Source organism: Pieris napi, chromosome 9 (assembly GCF_905475465.1).
Source record: "Pieris napi chromosome 9, ilPieNapi1.2, whole genome shotgun sequence".
Classification (NCBI taxonomy): domain Eukaryota; kingdom Metazoa; phylum Arthropoda; class Insecta; order Lepidoptera; family Pieridae; genus Pieris; species Pieris napi.
In genome coordinates this window covers 654,312-676,432 of record NC_062242.1, presented here as the reverse complement: position 1 = coordinate 676,432, position 22,121 = coordinate 654,312, and the positions used below count along the sequence as shown (strand labels likewise).

General features: G+C 32.7%; 1 non-coding gene across 1 annotated transcript; it reads right to left on the bottom strand.

Moving 5' to 3' along the window:
* Positions 1-20,162: 20,162 nt before the first annotated feature.
* On the bottom strand, positions 20,163-20,235 carry Trnav-aac. The gene has a single exon. It is a non-coding gene; the product is annotated as a tRNA-Val (tRNA).
* Positions 20,236-22,121: the final 1,886 nt, after the last annotated feature.

Sequence of the window (22,121 nt, the reverse complement as noted above, 5' to 3'; positions counted from 1 at the left end):
TTCATGGGCGTCTTTGCTGGAAAAAGCTTAATTTTTTTCCCGTTAGATTAGTTTTCCGTCTGTGTCCATAGAGAGTAATAAACTCTCTCGGACTCTTTATAGAGACCATCACCGCCGTTTAAGCATTTGAAGCATCGTTGAAATGATGTAATAAGTTCACATTTCAATACGATTTATTTAATGGTGAAGTATTCTCGTTATCGTGAATTAATTTACAAAAATGGCTATTTCACTCAGGAATAATGTACCTTAGTAGTTTTTATCAATGAACCATAACATGTAATATAAAACGTAGATAGAATGAAATTAAAAAAAGAAAATAATTAATTAGCAATTTAAAAACTATTGTGTGTTACTGAAAAATAAACCACATTGCGTTAAGAAAATCCAATCCCAAAGACAAAACAACCATACTATCTATAATAAAATCTTGTCATTAAATTATACAAGTTACGACAGTAAATTTTCAGGAATAACGATTAAGGTAACGAATTCCGTTACGCGCGCTATAAGCGTTAAAGTTAATTTATTTTTGTGTACGCAATTCCATCTTACGCCAGCCATTCGCAAGACGCTTTCAGTCCATTCGTACGCGCCCTTTCACCCCCTCCGCACATAACCTTTAAACGCTAATATGTGTTTCAAGTATTTAACATTTCATAAGGCCGTGAAACGAAACAAACATTTCTATCTCGAGAGATGCTTAATGTAAATATTTATTTCGTAATCCTAAAGCTAATAAAGATTATATATAATAATAAACAATTATACCATAGATATAGCCAAATATGGAGTACATAATATTTACAAAAAGGTTCAATCATTTACAAAACCATTCAAAATTATTTAACTAATTCATACCATTAAATTTGGCTGTGTTCTTGTAATAGTTACACAATTTGATTGCATTGTTTTACTTAACTTATAATTATTGTAAAATATATTTGTTTAGTTTTTAGGTGGTTTATTAACTAATACAAATAGCTAGTTGAAAAACCATTGGAATACGAGAGATATAAGTTAGTGAGGGCACTTGTGTCTCTATACAATCTGCGCTGGGGAGTCTCAATAGAGTTCTCTATTTTATCTGACCGTAACCGATCAGCCTGCAAATAAACTTTTTGACTTAATAAACATAGCAGTTTTCTTCCTTTTTATATGAAAAATCTTAGCGATAAATAATCCAAAAAATTTACTTAAATAATAGAACCTTCAACTGAATACTTTGTCTAGAAATGGCTACGAATATTGTGAGGAAGTGTAATATACAGTAACGTTGAGTGCGAAACCTCCTACAAACTTGTACGACACCCTTGAGGTCCTCCGAAACCTTATCTACCCTTGGGATGATATGCACCATTAAGAAAATAACTTTATAATGTATAAAGGCATATTTCGAAGAGTCATGAAGAACTTGGGTCAAACATAAGGTCAACAATATGTCTTGTTATATATATATTTTTTAACATATCTATACACTGTGTGATAGAGTTTTTAAGAAAAATTAGTAAAACAAATATGTCAGATATTTTTTTACCGAGGTAACCTAGAGCAGTATTGGCCTAGTGGCTTAAGCGTGCGACTCTCATCCCTGAGTTCGTAGGTTCGATCCCCGGCTGTGTCCCCAACGGACTTTCTTTCTATGTGCGCATTTAACATTCGCTCAAACGGTGAAGGAAAACATCGTGGGGAGCTGCCTTAGACCCAAAAAGTCGACGGCGTGTGTCAGGCACAGGTGGCCGATCAGTGATCACCTACTTGCGTATTAGATTAACAAATGATCATGTCAATGTCATATAGAAATTTCAGACCCAGACCTAAAAAAGACATAAGCACACAGTATGATAGTGTTTTTAAGAAAATATTGTAAACCAAAAATGTTACAGCATTTTGTACTGAGCTGAGTCGTGACCTCACGATACAAAAGCTTGTCCTGAGGTCAAATATATTCATTGTTTTCTTATACATTTATAAGTTTATTGATGAAATCTCCGTTCTTCATTTTAAGAGAGATCTTCGATAGAATTTCTAAAATCTTCATTTTACATAGCCGATATTCGTCTCTGATATTCCAGGTTACAAATAAACGAATATTCCTTATATATTAGAGTCGATATTTTATATTTTTTATTAGCGTCATAATACACAAGTGATATTATATATGTACACAGATTTACAGTTATTATTTTTTCATAATGAGGTCCAGACTACTGCTTATTATGGCATTTGTAAACCCTATGCTATTTTAGTTAGCCAAAAATCACTCAACTAATTTAGTTTTCGAGTTTTCAAAATCATAAAAAGGCGTATAAATAGGTGTATTGATAAAAATAGATGTATTGTTAAGTAATACATTATTATAGTTTATGAATAACACGACAACTAGGGATAAAGTTTTAATGAAATCCATAGTTTCCAGTAGAGTTTTTAATTAAATTTCTAAACATTTTTGGTACTGCTCGCACTCAGTTTACAGTTTTAGCATAAAATTAGACTACAGAAAGAGTAGCTTAACTTTCTACCGCCAAAAGTATCAATTTAACGAATGTTGAACACTATATCTCTATATATATAAAATTCTCGTATCACAATGTTCGTTCCCATACTCCTCTGAAACGGCTCGACCGATTCTTATGAAATTTTTAATGCATATTCAGTAAGTCTGAGAATCGGCTACTATCTATCTCTCAAACCCCTAAATGTTAGGTGTGGTCAACCCCTAAATTTTATTTTTATTTTTTAGATGATATTTTTTATTTTTGTTTGATACAACATACTAAAATACATATAACCCATAATTTTCACCTCTCTACGATTAACCCCTATTTTTTTTTCTTAAAATCTTATGACTTGAACTCTGAGGTTATATACCTATAGTGAAAAATTCACAGAAAAATCTAAAAAGTTTTTATCCCAGAAAACCGAACAGTCTCTGGGGTAGCATACCAAAATGTTCCATGTTGCTATGTACTAAAAAGGTAGGCTAAGTAAAAATACATTAAGGAGAAACGAAGTTCGCGGGGCAGCTAGTTTTTATATACTTAGAATGTAAAATCTATAGTTGCAATATTCGTAAATATGTGAGCACCATGTATCTACATAATAATATAGTTATCTGCTGCATTGTTTTTGCTCATGGTGTCATCTATGAGCTTCAGCGTGTGACTCTCATATTAAAAAAAAAAAAAAAAAAAAAAAGGTCGTAGGTTCGATCCCCGGCTGACCAATGGACTTTCTCTATTCGCATTTAACATTCGCTCAAACGGTGAAGGAAAACATTGCCATGAAACCGGCTTGCTGTTGACCCAAAGAGTCGACAGCTTGTGTCAGGCATAGAAGGCTAATCACTTATTTGCCTATTAGATTGAAAAAGATCATGAAATAGATACATAAATATGAAACCCAGACCCTGCCGCCCTACACTATGGCTCTTGGCTATAATGCTGCCGACGAGCTATTTTGTCTCTCCTTGGCGCGACAGTCCTTTGTGCACAGTCTGTTTCAGCGCAGAGGCATCAGTCACCCACGTAGTCCTGTGGTTTCCCAACGATCAGAAGTTCTAGGAGCATGTTGGTCGCTCCGTAAAAAACAGGAAACTCCGCAGGAAACTTCTAAGAACTTCTGGAAGGAGCAAGGCTGGCGTAATTAGCCAGGACTTAAAGTACTATGGATCAAATGCGGAAACTAAGTCCACTACTATTAAATTAGGTATAATAATAATAATACGGGAAATACCTATTTCCTATTCAAGAATTAACTTTTTAGTTAAGTAACCTTTTTATAAGTAGTTATATTGTATAAAGTAATAGTCCCCCGACTTGTCTGCTTTGATCAGATTTTTGTGCATATTTAGGTCTAAAATATGCCAGTCCCTAAATATTTTATTTCAAATAATGAGCAAGTACTCATTGCAGACGGAAAAATATCTATCAGTTCGAACTTACGCAGTGAGGTTGAGAGTCACATGCTTAACCGCTGAATCACAGGCTAACGCTGCTCATATGAGCTCATATGACAAATATAATAAGTCAGTTTCTCATATGAGAATATGTCGTCAACATCAATAAAGTTTAATATAGAATTCCTTTTAAAGCATGCTCTCCTTTCATTCGATGCTATATTGTCATGTACTGGATATGAAAAGAAATAGTGCAATTTGTTATATTAGACGTCTCTATCTCTCTCTAGGGACCGCTAAGAGCTGGATTATCTAATACTAGCTGATGTAGCTTGTGTCTTTGTTTATAAAAAATATACTGAAGAAATATTTTATTTTGTGCTTAGCGAACGATGAAACATTAAAATTAAGTTACTAAATACTTGGCCATATAACATTTAATTGACGTAGAAATTAAATAAAATGTTGTCTTCATTTGGTTGTCAATGGTTCTATCTTTACTAACGAATATGCCTTTTAATTAATTATAATACCCTGACTATAAACGAGATAAGATACGCCTTTATAATGGGCTATTAATATAGTCTAAATCTTTTCAATAACTTGATGATACAAATACTGAATTTAAAGAGATTTCATTCCCGGTATTCAAACTGTCAAGGAGCGCAGATAGACTACAGTATATAACATTTGTATTTTATTTACTCGCGGTATGAAACATATATTCCATTAAAATAAATATGGATGAAAAAACAAATAAAATACGGCAAAAATTTACTTTCAATATAATCCCCCGCAGGAACGATTAGCGTTATATTTTGCGGAGTGCGCACCTCGTGATTTGCATATCATCCTCATCCAACGAGCCTTCATTTGAATAATTGTTTAATTCCATTTGTTGTGAGATTGCATTCACAGGGGCACTGAACTCAATATCTAACCAATTTTGTTTGTCATTGAAGTGTAATTAGTAAAAAAGCCCTCTAGATATTTACGTTAATAGTAATGAGATTGACTTTTACGCTGTTTTCTTTCTCTTTCTGCTAAGCTAACATGCTGTAGAGTTTCCAACATCACACATATAATAGAAAGGCATTCAATAGTACTGTCTGTGGTTATAGATTTAAGTAAAACACTTTGAGATTTGTATTGTAAACTATTTTACAAGAGCAGTGTTGGGCTAGTACTTAGTAGCTTAACCGAGCAACCCTAAGTCTTAGAAGTCTTAGATCATTGGATTGCATCCAAATCACGGCGTTGCACCAATGGAATTATCTATCTAAGTGCTAGATTAACACTACGGTGAAGGCATTGTGAGGAAACCGGCGTGCCTCAAACCCAAAAATCGACGATATGTCTCAGATAGGTAGAGATGGCGATTCACCTACTTGTGTATAAAATAAAAATCATCAAAGAATCGGAAGCAATCTGAGGCCCAGACCCATATAGGGAACAGCTGGATTATTATTATTACCAATACCAAAGTAACCAATTGAACCAAAGTGAATGGTTGCTAACATTAAAACCCCTTTAAAGGCACCAAAAATCCGAATTCTCTCCGCATATTCTATGAGCACTCGTAAATCCAATTTCGCTCGAAATCTACGATGCAATCGTGCATAATTCCACCACTCAGTGCCGTGTGAATTGTTCAAAGACTTGGCAAAAGGCTCAAGTGGCTAAACTTATAATGCGCACCTGCCAAAAGGGTTAAACAGGTGGAGAAAATGCCTTCCATTCTCGAACTAAATAAAACCACATTCGGATATAAAAATGATTTCTTGAGAATTTTTTTATAGTATTCTTAAAATATTTCTTGAACTATTTTTCATATGCCCCAGTCGCTAATATAATTTTATGTTTCCTTTGAAACTTCTAACTTCTCTTTCTTTTAACCGGGCTTTTTCACAAACTTTACTCAAATACACGCTCTTTGAGTGGTTGAGTAAGTTTCTTGAGCCAACAATAATATTTTTCAAGCTACTTTAAATTTGTAAACTCTGAAAATTACGACGTATTAAAAGACGTAAGTGTATTTTTATTCTATGTCGAAAATACAATATTTTTTATAAGTAACTTTTTTGTAATAGGATGAAAAGCGTGCGAGAGGCTTACCTAATGATAAGTGATACCGCCGCCCATGGACATTCACATTGCCCGATGAGTCGAAAGTGCGTTGCCGGCCTTTTTCTTCAAAGAGTCGAATTGGTTTAGAAATACTTCAGTTTTCTAGTTAACTTCAAATAACTTACATGTTATATGTGTTACCAAAAAGAGCGTGCCATTTCTTAAAAGGCTGCCGGCATTGCAAGAGAGAGGATTACTCTTAGGAGACTTATTCATGCTACCCTACCTAAATACTTAGTAATTTGACCTACATAAACATAATATAGTAATGTCCCATAACACATTTACGTATATTTATGTTTTTATAGTGGGTTTTACTTAGCTGAGTTTTGCTCTCCGAGTAGCAGAGAAGTTGCCTGGTATGAATTGAGTCCCACTTATGCAGTTGCTATATTCATACGAGGCGTAATTGGTACGATACGTTATTTTATATCAAAAAGGGCAAATGATTATTTCATACAGAAAATCCTACGACTTATCCACCTAACCCTTCGTACTTTTCACTTATAATACCACAAGAGCTTCAAAATTATCGGATATTTCCCGATAGGTTCGTTGCAAACAATTAATATAGTCGTCATGACGACTATATTTGTTTGCAGGGAACCTTGAGGGAAATGCCCGATAATTTTGAAGCTCGTGTGGTATTCGGGGGATTATTTTTCCGACCCAAATGTCGGCCAATACAATTGCACCATGAGACGAAATGTACAGTTAACAAATAAGAATTTCATAATGAATAAAACAACTACTTAATACTTTTCTTGAAGCAACGACCAGAGAAAATTTTCACAAAAAATTTTCAGTATAATACCATGTAGGTTGTACCACGTGACGTCGAATGGTGCAATTCTATTGGCCGATATTTGGGTCGGAAAAATAATCCTACGTATTTCATATAGCCCTTGGCTGTTGGTGTGCGTGCCATATTTCTTTCAGCTACCTTTTACCTGAGACATCTTAAAATGCGAAAAAGGCTCATTTCATAATCCGCCAAGATATTTGGCAAAAAAACTGTGAATTTATTCGTTTTTAAACTCAACCGTACGATATAAAAGTCGTCTCCAACTTCCACAATCATGCACTGAATTTTTTAATGATTCAGCGCAGCATTTCACTGACTCAATAATAATTTGCCACAATGACACAAGTTTATATTAAGCGGTTTTGAATAGAGAAAAATATTAACCAGAAATTCAGCTATATAATAAAATAATAAAGCAGTTTGTACCTCAAACATAAGCCCGTACTCACTTGCTTGCGGTACATAAAAAGATACTAAAAGAAAGATGAAACTATATGCCTGGTCAGCTATCAACTTTCAACCGCTGAAATTATTTACATTTTTTTAAAACATTTATTCAGACATTTTAAATTATGGAAAAAAAAACAAAGTAATCATATCTGACATTGAGAGTATTCATGGGCGGGGGTTCACTTAACATCAGATGAGCATCCTGCCCGACTGCCCCCAGTTTTATAAAAAATTAACCTTAAAAAAAATCTTATTTGAAAAGGTTAATGATTAAACTTTGAGATTTCTAGGAATTTGGTTTATTGTTAAAATATTAAAGTACTGTTTTATACTTGATTACTGGGGAAGACGAATCAAGGCAGTAAATGAACAGAAATTTCACGTCAAATATAGACAACAGCACACCACATGGTTGTAGCGTACGTTTTCTGGAAATATCTGTCAAGTGCGAGTTATTCAAATAATAGCGGGTGAGGGTTCGCGCGGGGACGAGTTTCTACTTGACTCGAGAGTTTATTATGAACCCAGCGGAATGTGTGTGACGTTATTGAATTGTATTTTTATTATATAACCTGTAATCTGCTTCTAGATGGCCTATTAAAATAAAAGATATAGATTTTTCAGTACAATTAAACTTTATTAACATGCTATGATAACAATTTTGGCTTGCAACTCGATTTTGAGTCACACATGTCCACAGTTCATTGTTTTATTTCATTTACGACTTTTCGGTAGGAAATTGCTATATATAAATCATATCTTATTGATAAATTAGATGTTAGTGTAAAAATGATTCCTTTTTTAAGTCTCGAATATAATTTTTATTATGTATTACGTTACATTTTACAAGGTATGTGATTTGTTTCTTATTATCATGAGTTGCTGCATGAATGCTTCATAGCATTTAACTCGTATCATTTCTCTCACAATACTTAGTACGTTTCTTTGACGATATATAAGTATTTTACAGAAAACGTGGCCTGTTTTGGTATCTCATGACATTTATTATTTCAAATAAATATAGCCTATTTTGCTCAGCGATAATTTAGCAATCAAATAGTGCCTTGAGTTGAATGCCTTGGCGAACCCCGAGGGCCCATCTTAAGGGCGTGGGACGGCTGGGTAGGGTCTCCCTACCCCCTTAAAACACAGGTCATGGACTGTACACATATCTTGACAACCATGGCACGGGCCGGCGTAAGCGCATTTTCACCTCATTAAAAAAATGGTGAAAGAATTTTTGAAACCCGTCTAATAGTTTTTTTGGGTTTATTCGTTAGGAACACAAAAATAAATGTTTTCCTATTAATTATAGGTTTAGTCATACCTTCTCTAAATAGGCTAATTAAAGCTCATTTCATGATTAAATTCTATGAATTATCTTCTCAAAGATTCCCTTTGTGAGCGAACATAACATGAATATAGTAAAAATCCTTTGTGCATAGAACTTGTCTCGTTGCATGTAAATGCTGCATAATAATTTTATGAATGCCATTAATACATAAACTTTCAGCGACATATTATATATAAAGGTCTAACATTTTACCGTTAAGATAAAACCTTTAGTATGGGTAAAAAGGAGAATATCATTTATATAATTTATACATTACATAATATGAAATACCAGCCGATACAGCCAGTCAGTGAATAAGTAAGTGTCTATTACGCAATTCATAACCAATTTTTTAGTGAAGAGTAGCTATGTGCTTAGGATGCTGAAAGTAAAAAATACTTTTCCCTCTAACTTGTATTTCAGTTATTTTGGTTTCTTGTTAAAAATGAAAATTAATTTTTTCTTTTATTCGTTGAACATTGTTAGAAAATCATCACGACTTTTACTAAAACAAGCCAATATGCTCCCACGTTTTTGTAACGCTTAATACATATTACTTATAACAATGAGAATATAACTTAAGGGATTTAATGGAAAACTAATGTTCATTTATATTCCGCCCACCGCTCTTGCCTCAAAGATCTAAAGCGGAGCAATATGCTAGAGGCAAAGAGCGCTTGTTTGTGAAATTAAACTCTTCCAGCGATAGTAATTAGATTAACCACAATCCAATTGGATTCCATATTGGATGGTGAGTTGATGAGAGTAGAATCAGATTACGAAGATTAGTACAGCTATTACTATTGTTTTAGGGTTTCGTGAGGCTTAGATTAAACGTCGATAGATATATGTATATACCCTACAAGGGTAAGGGTCTCACATATATGAATTTTTATTTTGTTAGAAGTATATCTAAATATAAATTTCACATATGTTTTTAACAATGTTAAACTTAAAGGCTCAATCATGGCTTCAATGAAAGACTGTGATTGACTTTTCCCTGTTTTTGCGTTAGCGAATATTGATACTATACCATAAATAATTGTTAATTTTAAAAACCTTTCCAGTAGTATTATTTAATAATCTTTTACACCACAATAGTAATAATAGATAATATATAAATAAATAATATAAAAATAAAACATCTAAACTATACTATTATTCAATTCCTAAACTGGACCTCAACTATGAGGAATGAGGATACAGAAAAAATGCTAACCATAATTAAATAGTTAAGTATAAAGTTGATACTAAATTTTATGTTAAATGTTAGGTAATAATTTATAGTATAATAGTGTTAGGTTTATTAGATTAACAATTAAGTAATAATACGTACACACACTTACGTAACACAGGTACTCTTACCTTTAGCAGGCATCAGTCTCACACAAACTAGCATTTTCCCTAAATAGAAGAAATACAATTATTTATTTGTAATAATATATTATAACTGTCGCTTTGTTATATATGAAGTTTTTGTGAGAAAATAAATAATAATAATTATTATTATTAAATAAATCTTGATCTAAAACAGTTTTGTTCGTTTTTTGATTGAGATTTTATAGTGATAACTCTTAAAAATATCATACCTACTGTGAATTGATTTCTTTCTTGTTTTAATATACATAATGAAGTGTTAATAACTACAAATATAGCTAGTAGTAGTAAGTAGCAACAAAGGTCAATAGAAAATCAATAACCAGTTATCGCTATATTACCGAAATATAATTCATACTAACACAATGTTTTATATAATATTCATGACGTCTTCCATTACATAAACTCATTGTTATCGAGTAGACTATTGTACGAAACGAAGCAATGTACGTCCAATTTCCCTACCTCTTCGTATCTTGCTAACAAGCCCAAGTTGGGACTAGAACAAAATTCAATATCTACAAGTTTTCAGTTGTGACTACAGAGAACTAAAACGTCTGTTACAAAGCAACTGCGAACAACTTTGTTCGTTGTACGATATTAGGTTTTGAAGTGAAGGCTAGATTCAGATGTCTTGAGCGAGATAGATCTTGACTTTAAACGATCCTTCTTTTGTATTTTTTTACCTTTTTGAATTTTTATTAATATTGGATTATGAAGACAGTTGTACCTTTAAAAAATAATACATTCTTTTTATATACGTGCTCGGAAAATAAGTCATATATTTTCTTAATATAAGGCGGAGAAGACCCGATGTTTTTAACTTTTTAATTGTTTTTTTAATCGAGGTTTCGTTTTTATTCTCGTGGGGTTACGCACTTTGTCGACCAGAAATAGAAAACAAATAAGTATATATAATAACAAACAAAAAAAAATTAGCCTCTAAGATAACAATAGTAATAATAGTAGTATTTCAGATACTTTAACACTTAAACACATTTATATTTCTTTCTCATTTTAGTTAGATACCTGTGTGTCTTTTTGGCAAAGGCTACCTCCAAATCCCGGCGTTCCTGCCTGCACTGTGCCACTCTCTGCCATGTAGCACCTGCTGTTTTCTTAATTTGGTCTATCCAACTTCTAAATAGTCTACCTCTATTTCGTTTCTTGTACCTTGGGCACCAGTTTAGTATTTTGATATATTAACAAACAAATAATATGTTTAGTCTCAAATTAAATAATTTATTTTTAATAAATATGAAGCTTACTCTAAGCTTCTTCACATTAATTTTAATGGTAATAACGTAACTTATTAGATATTTTAGTTGAGGAAAGAAAAATTTTCCACAGCGCAGAACAATCAATCAACGTCGACAAAGGAATTGTACGGAAGAGCAAAAATATTACTAGCAAATGTCCGTTGTAAGGTCCTTACTTGGATGAATTGAATTTTTTCCTTCGTTATGAATTGTTACAATTTTTATCCTATATAATCGGAGTTAGTTTTCAAAATTTTCCTTGACTTCTCACTCAAATTTACAAATAATACACATATAACGAGAGATATAAGATTTTCGCCAGACATAATTCCACGGGTTAATTTGCTAAGTGATTTTATTTAAGTCAAATATAACTTTTATAAAGAACTGACGCGCTCATAAAATATCTTCATTATTAAGTCTTTAGCTTGTAATGCACTTTATGCCGCGAGGGACCATCTCAAGTAACTCCTTAGAACTTTCTGTCTTAATTAACGTCGTAAGAAAAATCGAAATTAATTTTTTGTATTATTCATTACTATGAAGAGGTTTTTAAACGATCTATTGATGTTTTATGTTCTACATCTCTCTAGGATAATGATTTAGACACAACAAAAATTCATTTTTATTAAAGTGCCTTGAGTTTTATTCCCTTTTATTTATTAATAGTAATAATAACGAGAAAGACATTATTTTTGCATTAAATCTTTCACATGTAAACGACAATTGAGTTGTTCATTGTCAAATATTAATTGGAACAAATGAACTGGTTTAAATATGTTATGTCATCCATATTTTAACTTTTATTTTTTGTGTAACTTTTATTTATTTATTTATTTATAAAAGCTTGCCAACGCTCGGTACACTGATACATTGATGCAAGAAAAATAAAATACAATTTTTAATGTGACAAGCACTTATAGGCAAACATAGCATATAAGAGATAATAAAAATAAATTAACCAAAACAATAATGTAATTTATATAAAAATTTAACGAAAATCGATCTTAAAATGTGAGGGGAGCAACTATAGATATCCAGACCCAGGTCGTTTAACAGAATGCTCAATCTGGTCATCGGTGAATTTTGGCCAAACGCGTTATTCGGAAAGGGACAAATGGAATGATGGGATGCCTGGGATATCTACACTAACTAACGAACATTAACTTTGCTAATAAATTAACGTGACAAAACATTCTTTAACTTTAATTAGTTTTAAAAAAGTCCCTCTCTCATCAGTCGGTAGTATAGTCTGACGGTCGTGGTCAGCAAGGATCTGGAATGGACAATCTGTTTCCGCCGGACGATGAGTCTTTCACTTGATCGGTCCATCTGGTTGGTGAACGGCCACGTGATCTTTTGCCTTCTGTGTTACCAACCACGATCAGTTTCTCCAAGTTCTCATTGCCCAAAAAACAGTATTTTCTAAATCACAAATAATTATGTAATGACGCCATTAAAATGGATGACCTGATGATGAAAACATTTGAGAATACATTCATTAACTAATTAAGGCTTATAGTACGTATACAACCGTGAGTAGAAACAGGCATTAACTGCGTAATTCCGAGTCACGACGACGCTAAGTTTTCATCAGAGTCTCCTGTTTTTGTCTCTTCTAATTTTATTTATTGTTCTGCTGTTACTTTGAATTTATTCTTGTACCAACCCGTCATAAAAACGTCGTCCTAAATTACTGCTACAGATAAGATAAAAAAGAACACAGATCTATCATTTCTGACATGAAAATGTTGAATAATTTCATGTCATAAATATGTCATAAATAATGTCATGATTAAATTGTATGAATATACTAAATATTCATACAATTTAATCTAAATCTTTTTAAATTTTAAATATTTTCTAATAGTTAATCGTAGTTTCATATAATTATTAAGTAACTCTGATTTAACTACATCTATTTTGATTTATAAAGATTTTTTATTAATAAACATAATAAATTAAATTTCATTTGATAATAATACAACCATTAGCCGATACATGTGTTATACAAAGGCCAGCAACGCACTTACAAGCCCTCTGGCGATTGAGTGTCCATGGGCGGCATTAAGCACTTATCTTTTACCCGCCTGCTCAAAACAAGAGTGTGGTCAAGTCAATCGTGTGACTCTCAAAGCAGAGATCGTGAGGTTTTGAGCGCCGTATTATTACTATTATGCCTATACCATTAAATAATAAATTATAATATTATGAACATTTCTTTACACCACTATTTTTAACAATCTTCCAATTCATATAAGGTCGGCAAAGAGAACAGTCTAGCAGTACGGATAGGCAAGTGAAGTTCGCTCACATTGAACTCGAGTTTAAAAAAATAAACATCTTAATTGCGAAGCTTGTTGATAGTAAAGAAAATTAGTCTTCCCTGGGGTGATATTGCAGCTCTATATTTTAAAGTCTCGGCTGCTCAGAGCGGTATCGTAGACCGCTAAATTGAATAAGACTAACATAATAATAAACCTTAAACTGGCGAGACCGGTAATTAAAACCTATTTTATCTTATGTTTACATAAGTTAAGATCAATGTTGTATTTAATCTTTTATTACGTACATTGATCTAAATCAAGTAGATAGTTTAATTACTACTATAAAATAACATTATTATACACAATAACAGGATATTTATGTTAAATAAAGTACACACACACCCACACTTGGATTTCCTATGTTGTGGGCAGCTCTCTTCCTTTTAGACATGGCAACTGTACTCTATGATTTCTACATAACACAAATATAAAGTTAAACAATTTTTGCACAGTAAGAATATTTTCTGTATCATAGGGCAGGTTGACAAGATATTGTTTGATATTTATATCGTCAACCTGCAGTATTCGATAATTATATATTTAAAAATAATACTTTCCAAAGTCCTAGACCGGGTTGTGTTGAGTTTTTTTTTTCAGTTACATTATAAAAGCCTATATACCTGTAATATCATCGTTTCAAATACATAACCTTTGTAAATTTAACTAATTAAGTCATTAACCAATTAATGTGTTAATAGATAGCAAAAATATTAACACATTTTATTTAACTCTAATTAATTCTGCTGTATTTATTTGGTAAAAAGTAACTGTTTTAAAAATAGAACACTATGTATTCAACACTTCCGTTTCTTTGAGCGCAATTTCCGCTAATAGCTATTATAGTCACTAATCAGGAATACAGAATGCTTATTAGAGTAAAGCGTTGGCTCTCGTATCTCTACTATTGTTTGGCTCCTGGCTTTCGGCCAAGAGATGCGTAGCCAATATCATCTCTCGCGACCTTTTTAATTAATTCCAGTAATTTACATACACCAATTCCATTTTGCTTTAATATGGGTTCGTTGAACTTTGATAAAAGCTAATTAACTTAATCCAACGATAGTAGGTAACAATTATTTATTTTAACTAAAATTTTTGACTCACTTTCCCACATACTAAACCTTAAAACAGTGCTTGATAATATCAAACTTGCAGTTGCTTATGATAAAATAGGTTTTAAAAGAGTCGAGATTTAATGCAGTTGCTCGAGAGCTTGCCCGTGACAGAACGTGAGTGGACTCTACACATAAAACTATTTTCCGCTTGTTGCCTATCACTTCGAAAAGCTTGGTTAGATTAATTTAAGTTCGCTTTTACCCGTTTAAAAAGTAGACTACACGTCATGTGTTTATGTGGTGCTTAAAGTGCGATTAACCCTGAGGCCTTGACTTCAAAGACTCCTCCGTCTGAGAAATTTACACTTACTTCCATAAGTTTTTCTAAACTTTCTGGATATCCAAAAAAAAATTTGGAGGCGTTGGTAACGAAATGTCTAAAGACCAATTTTTACCTGTAAACATTTTAGTATTGACAGGTTTGTTTCCTTAGCTGTCTAGGGAGCACTAAGCACCCGCCTACAATACCATATATCGAGGGCATCTATTCTTCTTCTTTTGATACAAAAACGATAATATCTTTGAAGAAAGGACGCCATGTTCTCAAAAAGCTCAACAATGTTAACAAAATTTGTCCGTAATGTTGGAGACGTGCGAACTAAAACCGTGGTTGTCATGGCAACGTGCCAAGTAGTCTTGTCGAGTGACACTGAAAGCAAACATTAGCTACACTCGGTTTTAGATTCAATTCAATACCAAATATTTGTCCGAACGTCTTGTGAACGTTCCGTTTGCGCCATATTTTAGAATCAAAGCGTTTCTCGATGTTTAACTTCGTACAATAAATTCTGGTTATGCCAAGATAAAGTGTGGTAAAGTAAAGTAATTTTCTTAGTATAGATATATCGCCTTTATCACTCGTATGCGGATATAATCTAACATTGGTTGAGTAAAATACAGCGTCACTTGTCAGCATGAAACTAAAAATTTTTCAACAGTTCTTGCTACTAATATTTTTATCTATACTTTGATGGATGGATTGATACATTTTATTTATTAACACTTTTATTTACACATTATTAGGGATGCAGGCAGCCCTATCGCTAACAAGCGATGTATTCCAGGCAACCTTAGTAAAGAAACTAAAAGCTAACTAATCTTAAGTAACTTTAGGTTCATAAATCACAATTCAAAATGCAATAAGAAAATAAATGAATTACAAAAAGTCACGATTGAGCAGGATAGGATTTGGTTAAGAGGTGTTTATTTAGAAGACTTTTACAGAGCTGTCAATCTTTTTCAACCCTAAATCGTGAGGTAGGTATCGTAGTGGTTGGTCGTTCGATGCACGACTAGACCTAGAAATTTTGTGTGTGTGCAATAAGGAAATGGGAACGCTCATCTTACAGAAGACATTCTTTGACATTCTTTTTTTTGCATAAAATATTTCATAAATTCTCTTTACGAAATATTAATTTTAAAATATGAAGTTGACCTTCAATTTTTATTACTTGCTTACTTATTATTACTTACCCTTCTCACTCTCTCTCAATCGCTCTCTCCCTTTTCTTCGACAAAACGCTGCACATCTTCGTGACGTTCCATAAATATTTTACCCGCCGCATGCGCCTAAAGAAGTTTCACTTCAAAAAGAAGAATATTCATGCAGCGCTTACGTCTCTTTACAAATAGGACTAGAAATTGTAATATATCAAAACGTGAACGTTATTCAATATAAAAATAGAGGCTCTTAGAAACAATAAACAACTATTCTATTAAGCCTATAGTATAGTTTACGTCAGCTATAAATTACGGAAGCTCGCACTTTACACGAGAAACATTCACACTAACCAATTTTTACCTTTATGGAACCTTCTCGTGTAATTTATTGGCACGATAGTAAAAGTGTCGAAGATAACATTTCGCTTTTCAGTTAAAGGTATTTTTTACGTACCAAGGATTTCAATTCGAGTTGTTAATGCTTTAATAATCGAACTATGTGTAAAACGAAGCACGAAATTTATTAATTTGTATGTTCTAAAACAACGTGTATGCATAAAATTCATCAAGAAAATATGACGTCACAAATTTTACACACATACACATCAATTATATAACATAAGCAAGTTAGTAAGTGAAAAAATTAATCAATAATAATTAAACAATCAATCAAAAAATAATAATAACTAAAACTAAATAGAAACTTAAACCTCATTAAGACGTTGTAAAATATATCAATGTTTTCTTCAATGTTAGTAATTAAGTTGTAAGAGTAAACCTATTCACTGGACCATTAAATAACAGAGAGATCTAACAGCCGTAGATTGTCTCTACGTAATAGACGACTTCTACTAGTCCTAGTACTAGTAACTCTAGGATTACAAAGAAAGGAAATTTTGCAAGAAGGTTTCTTACGGCAGAGATATATTTTGAAGCGATACCTACCATATACGGCTATGACGTCATGCCTGAAACGCGTTAACATAGTTATTCCGACCGCTAAAGATATATACAGCTTCTTGACCTTAGTGGTCGAGTGGTTGTCACCCCTATAGAACCTAGAAAGAATCATGATCCATGATTCGCACAAGGTTTAGTGCATTTTTCTTAGTTATGCTTAAAGGTCTGTCCAGATAGCTCGCAGTCGCGCGAGCCCGCTGTATCCGAGTCACGTTTATACGAGTAACTGACCAAATCCGTGTTCGTCATTCGCGCGTAGGAACGCCACATCTGAACGTAGTACAAATTAAAACGCGCGAATGGACACGTGCGTAAAGTGCGCTTCCTAGACAGGCTCTAAGGTTCTCATCAGAACCAATTTTTATATACGCAAGGGCAACAAAACAGAGTAAAACTTTCACGATAACACTTAACTGTTAATTTCCTTTGTTACATTTAAGGAGGAGTAAGGAGGAAGGAGTGTCGGGGCCCTCGGGGCTGCGAAGATTGGATTAAGTACTAAGTGTGTGATAATCTTTACGTTACGTTATATAAGATAGTTGAAATTACTATTAAGCGTTTTCTTGTTTATTTTAAAATAGAAAAGTATAATGCGTGTTCATAGAATAGCTTTTCGGTTGTCCTGGAGCCTCGTTTCCTTTTATTTTTTGTTAAATCGTGATTTAATCGAACGCGTAATCAAAAGCACTTTCAAACTATGTTTGCGTGTAATACTAATCTTTTCAATTCCAATTAAACATTTTTAAGAAAATATTTCTAATAATCAATGAGTCTAATGTTTAGTATAAAATTTCCGAACCAATTCTTAAATGGTCGGCAACGCACTTGCGAGCCTTCTGGCAATGTGAGTGTCGGTATCACCTAATGTCAGATGAATCTCCTGTTACATTAATAAAAATATTATTTATTTTTTGAGGTTTGATATTATCAAAAACCCTAATATAAAATCTTAGTTTATTTAATACTAGCCGTTTCGCGCCCGCTTTGCTGGACGAATTAAAATAAATTTTATGTTTCATTATTTTATTTTTTTTCATATTTTTATTATTCTTCTTTTTAACTTCCCGCTAAGAAAATTGAAATATTTCGAAAATCGAGTTTTTAACAGATGTTGACGTTTTGCGGTTCTAGGAAGCCTCTTTTGTTTTTATTAGCGGGAAAAATTTTCATAAAAGTAAAACTGAAATAAAAAAATGAAGGAACGTTGGAATTAGCCATAAACCATCTAGGAAAAATTTCGCATCGAATGGTGGTAGTTTCATGTCGATACGATCAGTGGTTTAAGCGTGAAAGAGCCTCAAACGAACACCATTTTCTTTTTATATATATAGATATAAACATCATCCAGTGCTTCCCGTGTCCAACATCGAACCCCTATTGTTTCGAGGTCCTTGCCAACTCCATCCCACCATTGCATCCTCTTTCTTCCGAATTTTCTCTTGCCACCGGTTTGTGAGTTGAGTGAGGACCTTGGGGTTCTATCGTCTGCCATTCGGTGCACATGTCGCAACAACTTGAGCCTATAAAAACACAATACCTTAATAAAATAATAAACCTACTTTGTATTTATTTAACCAGAGTTATCCCCGCAGCTTTGTTCACGATTATACAATTAACAATATTAACGTTCAAACACTGTCACTTGCAGCCGTTTATTCGGTACCAAGTAATAATAGTAATAAATATTCATAAGCGAGGAAGAGGAAAATCAATATGCGTTCATTAGTAGCCGGCTTTGCGACGTCTTGCCATTTACATCTGAATCCCGGTCTTATATTCTTTGTCTTGGCGTTTAGGTGCTTTGTTCGAATTAATGGACTTATAAATGAAAAACGATTTACATCGTTGGTAATTATAATGAGAAGAATAAACAAACTGATAGGCAAATAAATAAAACAAGTAATGTTGACATTCAAAACTTATAGATGTACTTGTACACGCTCTAAGGTGTAAATGGAAATGGTCAGCTCATATTTCTAGAGCGTGGGATATAAAGTGGACACTGGGAACAACAAAATGTACTGGAAAGGGATGTATAGGACAAAAGAAAAGATGGACAAATGACGTAAGAGAAAAGCTTATGAAGGTTGCTCAAGAGAAAGAGAAATGGAGGCTTTTATCCAAAAAGGCGCCATACAAATACTAAAAACCTTAAAAACTATGATATAAACTTATACTAACACAACTTATACTCATCAAAAAATGTAACCTAAACAATTGTTGTACGGATTAATTAATAATAATAATAATCCGACTAAGTATTATGTTAATTTTTCTTCTATATACTTGTTTTCTTCTATTTCTTCAGATGACTCTAAGACATGCCGATTTCCTCTTAAGTTTAATACTTACGTACGAGCAAGTACATGCTTTGAAGCATTCTTGCATATGGTTCACTGTCTCCTTTTTAATTAGATTCCCTCTGCAAACGAGGCTTTAAGTTGGTAACCGATTGTCATGGACCAAATTAAATCAAAATATCTATTTATTCATGTAGATAATATGTTATATCCATACATGTATGAACGAAGTAAATAATGCTTTTAAATTTACATTTACTGCCAGTTCAACGGACGAGAAGAACAAGCAATAAACTGTCTGCCACTCTCTTACTATTTTATTATTTTACAAAATGTTTGTAAGCCGCAACCATGACCGCCACCAAATGATCAGAAAGCCATCTGGCTTACAAGTGCGTTGCTTGAAAGTGATGAGTTTCTTAAAGATTCTTTTAAAAAGCAGATAGCGATATCCATGAATGATATTTATTTTTTTGTTTTTAGTGTATAACAAAGAAATTTCATATAGGTAGTAATATTTGTTTTTTCCAAGTACTAGATAGTTTAATAAAAAAATATAATGCTTCTGAACGCGACTTATAAAATTTCGTTAATTCAATTATACGAAACTTTCCAAATTAAATCATTAGCGATCAAACGCTAAGCGAAAGAAAGTTAAATACACTTTTATCATAGTCTTTATTAAACGTAAAGATAATTTTAGATTTATTAACAAAATATTAAATAAGCAATATATTGTGAAAAAAAAAGTTTTAAAAAGGAATCCAAAAATGTTTCCGCCCGGGATCGAACCGGGGGCCTTCTGCGTGTTAGGCAGATGTGATAACCGCTACACCACGGAAACGTTATTTGTTTATGCATAATAATGAAACTTAAAGACACGCGTCTTAATTATCAAGGTCAGTAGCTGATTAAAAAAGTTGATAAACTGGTATGGTCTGACCACTAATAAAGATACTATCATATTTAAACCACTCTATAATTATTGCATTAATACGACGAATTTAAATAGATTACTGCAGGTTTACCACTGTAAAACATCAGTTCAAACGCGTTTAATAAAAATTATTAAAAAGTATTAGAAAATATTAATTATTCTTTACCAATATTTCACCTTGAGTCAAGAATAAAAATCGGCATAATCGGCGTTATAAATTATTATTCGATATTGTAAAAACTTAATTTATAATATTATACACAAAATTGTGTGTACTACAAATTCAAATATAATTTTCGCGGAGCAAAATGTGATTTACATAAATTAACGTTTCACGGATTCTGTTGTTATACGTATGATAGTAGCGTGCATAACATACAGTATTTTAAGCGGATTATTTATTATTTATCACAGAAATACATACATTATCCTTACAGACGATAATGACGAGATAAAATATATAATATTAAACACAGAACATACAGAATATCGCTACTGTGAATGCACTCTGCGAACATATAAATATGTCTATTGTGTCGGAAACAGATTTCAGTAGGCGCAACGTTTTTGATAACGGGGAACTGTGCAACAGACTGGTTCTGGATGAATATGCCTTAAATGCATATATTTCCTTAGAAATTACTGTATAAGTAAAAATATTGTTTAATACAACTTGAACCTGTATATAATATATAATATATATTTTACTCAAAAACCTTTCTTCATAACTTACTTCAAAAATTGTCAGTACCCATTGTGTTCTTACATTAAAAAATGATGAATGTACGAAATGATAAGTCCTGGTCATTTGATTTATCGCCCAAGAAATTATTCAAGCCACAACGTAGAAAGGCCGTTTTATCGAATTCATTTAGGCTTTATGTAGGGACGTGTGGAAGTGTGCCGAGGAGATAGCGTTAATAACGGCTATTCTTTTGATATATTGCAACTAGGGATTTTCCCTGAATCTCTCCTATTCAGAAAGCTTTGTGTTCTGTGTTAAATCTATGAATGAGTTTTTAATCAAAATCGTTCATGATATTACCGTCTTTTGTTTTAATAACGTTTCCTTGGCGCCGGTTACGTCGTATTTAATTATTCGCTTGTGGGCTGTTAATATCTGGTCATACGTTTATTTTAATCACACCCATTTTTAATATATCTTATACAACAAGGTAGGTGTCTCCTTATATAATCCTTTCTGATTGTTATACTCAACAAGCACATCATAAAACCGAAATTTAAGAGTCAAGAGAAGCTAAGCTTATCTTCCGTACGAGTATGTTGGAAACGTATTGGATTGTAAGGGGAGGACACTAGCATGTGTACAACGGCGATTTTAGTCATTTATTTGGTAAATGGAAGACGTTATTGAATTAACTAAAAATCTTTTAAGATATTTATTTGTTTCGTAATCAGCTAACATTAATTATATATAATGAATACATAATTTTTAACTACAAAAAGGTTCAAAAATTTATCAAAGGGAACGAACAATAAAAAATATTCAATACATTTAACTAAGAGATATCTAATTTGGCTGTGTCGTGTGGTGGTGTGTAGATATGTGGAGGGTATGATATGTAGCACTAAATAGTTAAGAATGTTAACATCCTAAATACAGAAACAAAGTTCGAATAGAAGTACTACTAAGTCATTAAAAGTCCAAGGGAAAAGCAAATATAATAATCATCATTGTTCAAGCCTTTTATTAATATAGGCGCGGTACATAAAGGTTTATGAAGGTCTGAAGGAAAAGGCGTAGCGGGTGGTCGTAATTCGAGCATGTACTC